This window comes from Lolium perenne, chromosome 6 (genome assembly GCF_019359855.2).
Source record: "Lolium perenne isolate Kyuss_39 chromosome 6, Kyuss_2.0, whole genome shotgun sequence".
In the NCBI taxonomy this organism is placed as follows: Eukaryota; Viridiplantae; Streptophyta; class Magnoliopsida; order Poales; family Poaceae; genus Lolium; species Lolium perenne.
Window position 1 is genome coordinate 99,915,982 of NC_067249.2, and position 4,955 is coordinate 99,920,936.

General features: G+C 37.8%; 1 long non-coding RNA gene across 1 annotated transcript; it reads left to right on the forward strand.

Annotated features, from left to right (window-relative positions):
- Window positions 1-633: 633 nt before the first annotated feature.
- Window positions 634-4,482, forward strand: LOC127307412 (uncharacterized). Its single transcript, XR_007855537.2, has 2 exons — window positions 634-1,020; window positions 3,641-4,482. It is a non-coding gene; the product is annotated as an uncharacterized lncRNA (long non-coding RNA).
- Window positions 4,483-4,955: the final 473 nt, after the last annotated feature.

The following is a 4,955-nucleotide window of genomic DNA, read 5'->3' on the forward strand; positions in this document are numbered from 1 at the left end:
TAGTTTTATTAAACCCAATGTAGATGTGTAATGTACTTAGAGATGTTTTTTATTAGGTCTTTTTTTTTGGCCGAAATTTATGCCTTTGTGCTTGTAGTGCAATGATAATTGTGAAACTTCTTTATGATTAATAAATAAACCATAGTGTTTCTTTTTATATATAAGGCTATCACATATTTTGAGGAAATATTTTAACTAATAATTTGATCAATAAAATATGAGTTATATGTCAACAAAAATATCAGTTTTGCTATGTCTCAGTCAACTGAGATTTTCTTAAGTCTAAGTCAATTACAAAAATGTGCTTTGAGTTGCACTTTTCTGTTAAAAAAGTGCAATTGCACTTTTCTGATAGAAATGTGCAACTGAACCGAGTTGCACTTTTCTTTGAACTGTAGTTGCACTTTTCTGAGTTGACTGAGACTTAAGAAAATCTCAGTCAACTGAGACATAGGCACACCCCAAAAATATACCGTTGAATTTCATTTGAAATAGTTTGCAAATGTTGGTCCAATTAATTGTTTTGAAGTATGCATTAGGCCTATATGTGAAAATGGAGATAGTCTCCACTGCCCACAATTGGTCCAATTATATTCCACGAAACGTCTTCTTTTTCCCTACAGGCCAGAGCTCGCCGTTAATTCTTTTTTCTGTCCAGCACCGGTCTCCAACAGAGGTAGTCTCCGGCTCTCCGCTCCCATCTAGTCTAGTGTAGAAAGTCAAAAAGGTTCTCTCCGCTCCCAGGAATTCACCAAAATTAGATCGCGAATTCTATCCCTCACGTACAAATCGAGCTTCAATTGGAGAAATAGGCATTCAATTTGGAGGATCATGACGGACGGCCGGCCGGAAGAGTGTGAGCCAGTGTGGACCTTTCGGTCGGACCAGGATCTCGAGTTTTGCGGCGATTATTGGAGCTAATGGCCGGCGATCTGCCGCTCGTGTACCTACATAAGATAGAGGGACTGGTGCCTGCTGCCTGGTGTTGTTGTGGATCAGCGAGGACGCTCCCAAGAATTGGTATCGTCCTGTTCTTCTTATTTCCATTCTGCAATGAGAGTACCAATATATTCTGTTGTGATATCAAACGATGCTCCTTTTCTTTTTCCTCTCATCTTCTTTTGTAGAGTCAATCTGAGTGTGAGCTTCACATGGTTCTCCTAGGTTCAGGGAGAATCTGCTTTGTTTTAGTTTTGCTTGTGTCATATATAAAGATGCCATAATGTTAATATTAGTCTTTCTTTGTCATAGGTTTGACTGCTTACCTGTAGGATTCCATTATTATTTACATTCGAGGCCATAAGCTTGATATTCAGTGTTCTCCCTGTATACAGAAAAATACTTCTTTATCTGCACCAAAAGTTTCGCAGTCAATGGATAGATGTAGCCTAAAATTGTATCAGCCAGATATCGATTACCTGACTTCTATCCATCTATTTTAGAAAGAATAGCTTTTTGGTAATTAGAAAGGGAAAACTTATTCAAAATTCAATTGTTCAATTATGATAACCTTTATGGTTTCATATTCCATTATAGCCAATTGCGGCTGTCATTTTATTAATATTAAACCCGCAACAACAAAAAATAAGCAACACATTTCGAATGAGTTAGAATCGTGCAGGAAAATAACTACATATGAAGTACTCCCTCCGTCCTACATACATCCAAATTTGGACAAATCTAAAACATCTTTCATGGAACGGGGAGAGTATCAAATTTTGTGATGAAACTAACTCCATATGATTTGTTCTCGCGCTCTCATTATGCGAGACAAAAGGGAAATCTCTGCGAACATAGTGAATGGATTGTGGAACACTGATTTAGCACTCAAAGTATTTCTAGCAACAAACTGTGAAACGGAGCTGGAGCATACCCTATTAGCTATATCAAGCGTGTAACAACTTGATACCAATTAAGATTTGAGATTACAAGAAGGACAAAAGATAAGTATTGGAATTGAACCTGCCAATATGAGGAACTGCTTCACTGCGAGCCAGTCTTGTACCCCTGAGAGGTATGAAAATTTTAATATGAATAGTATGTATGTCCTTCTATTTAGTCAATTTCCTCTATTTGCTTTTTGAGCATATATGTATTCAAAGATACACTATGTTATTAATAATAGTGAAATTCAAAATAGGTGCTATTCCAACGCAAATATGTACTCTTTTATGGAACATAGAGATCTGTGTAGATACTTTCCTCTGATTGCTTAGGTATATAAATATTTAAAGAAACACTATATTTCGAATAAAAATAGAGAAAATAGATGTTTGAGCAACCACTATTTCCTAATATATGATGTTTAATTTTTTCCCATGAGGTCTCAATAATTGGATTCCTTAAAAAGAAGTCACCACCAAGGATTCGATGCCAAGAACTGAGTAAGAGCAAGTCTGCAAAATATCACGAATCATCAATAGTACTTTCAGTAATATAAATCCCAATATTCTTGCACATGCTGGATAGCATAAAATCATTCTTTACCTTTGAACTGCACTCCGATATATGACCAGTTCCACCAAATGGTCTCTCGCTACTCTTGTCATTTTTATGCTCAATATTCCCTTAGAGTTCTATCGATTGACTAAAACCATATCTTCTTTGCCACTGGAGCCTCATACCACAGTATTAGGGGTGTATTTTTCAAAAGTTTTGCCAAGTGTGTACATTGTCTGATGTCACATTTTGACTCTTTTAAAAGGATCTGTGGAATGTGGAACGTTGAGTGGGTATTTTTACCTCCCTGTAAAAGCAGAGCTACAATACCACGCGACGCTACTGATAGTGCTACCTTATTTATATATAGTGATAAATTGCATGCATTTTCATCGTTTAAATATGTCTTCCACCATAAATTCATTTCCATATAAATTTACTTATTTTTGTAAGCACAAAAGTCACACGTTGTTGTAGTTTGATCGAGAAATCAGATGCTAATGGAGGAAAACATGCAACCTAAATGCTTTTATTTTGTTATGCCTCATTAGAAAAACATATTCTTTGTTCCTAATTAAACGTTATACCAGAAATTCTGTTAGAAAGAAGAAAAAACTATCTGCATGTGCTATCGCTAGGAGTAATCGGAGAAAAAGAACATCATAGATAACACCTTAGCCATGATAATTATCATGAAACAAACAAAACCTGATGTCTCTAGCAACCATGATCATTTGAATGGATATGGTGATATTTTGTATACCTAGTGAAGAATCAATTAAAATGACAAAGCCCTTCATTGGCAGCTCCAAAGTCCATACAGAGTGCTCACGTCACCAATAAAACCATGGTATGTTATCCTCATGCTTGTACCTTGGTTGTAGAATACAAACCTACAAAATAAGAGAAATTATCTGAACTACAGAAGGCAAACAAATCCCTGTCAGAATAGTTCCTAGCTACTAATATACTACTTTTTACCTCCATATGCAGAATGAATCAACTGTTGGCTACTTTGGTAGAGACTAAGAATGAATCATCTGTTTGCTACTTTGGAAGAGACTAAAACTGTGTCGCAAAACTCACAGAGACAGAAATTGTAACTGTGGTTCACGGTTACCGGTGCTAGGGCCTCCAGGAATGTCTTTGCTGATTTTTGAATTTACACTCTTTGCTGACATGTCATTACACTTCTTTGCAGGAATATCATCGCAGAACACATGGGGCAAGTTCGCTTGGCCGCTGGAATCATGGAGATCGCAGATGTTGTCGCGGCCGCCAGCTGCCTGCTTATACCGTGAGGCAGCTCATGATCTTCGCCTGCGCTGGCCTGCCACAACCACACTTGCTGCCTAGAATTTAGGGTCTGCCTCAGCTTCAAGTCCATACACACTTATACTTCATGTCATCACAGTCGCCGGTGTCTCAGAGAACCAAGGCAAACTCAAGGGTAGCGGCAACCGCGTGCGCGAGGACCTGCACCTGCAAGAAAGATGGTATCCTTCTTTTCTTCCCTGAGAACCCAAAGATCAGGTTCAGAGATCTTGTCCAGATCTGTATGGTGTCGAGGACTGAGACGGGGAAGCATGCGACATTGACGATGTTGAAGCCCGGTTCCTGAGACCATGGCATGAATCTGAGATGTCTCCACGAAGCAAATCTTAGATCGTACCTAGCTCTTGGAGGACTATATGTCTAGTAGTGTTCTGTTGACTCTCTTACGTCAACGAGGCAAATCGAGATTGAACTATTAGCCACTCGTGTGGTGCAATTGGAGGAGGTTGGCCGGCCGGCCGGCCGGTGGAGCGCGCGAAGGCATATACGGCGGCGTCGTGAGGACGTGAGGACATGCGGGGAGTTCAGTTCGTGTCTTTTTTTAGGTTTTGATTTTGATCAGTAACTTATGTTAGCTAGACATTACATCGAAGGGGCATGATGAAAATTTAATGTAGGGCATTGGTGGGTAATTTTATTGAATTCTGATCAAACGGTAATGATTGCCTGATTAGCTTAATTGATGGTCGGATGTTTCTGATTTTTGTGGGATTTTCTAGCTAATTCTCTAATTTCTGGTGACCACGTAACGTACTTTTAATATATAATAGATATAATAGATACAAAAAAAATTAGTTACTAGCTTTACTTTATTTATTATCTTGTTTGCGTTCTCCATATTAAAAACACAAAAAATTAGTTACTTACATTTATTTTATCTAGTTTGCTTTATTTACTACTGCTAAAATGGGTACTCCTGAAAATACTAAGTTGTGTGACTTTACAAACACAAATAATAATAATTTCCTATGCACACCTATTGCTCCACCTGCTACTACAGCAGAATTCTTTGAGATTAAACCTGCTTTACTGAATCTTGTTATGAGAGAGCAATTTTCTGGTGTTAGTTCTGATGATGCTGCTGCCCATCTTAATAATTTTGTTGAACTATGTGAAATGCAAAAGTATAAGGATGTAGATGGTGACATTATAAAATTAAAATTGTTTCCTTTCTCATTAAG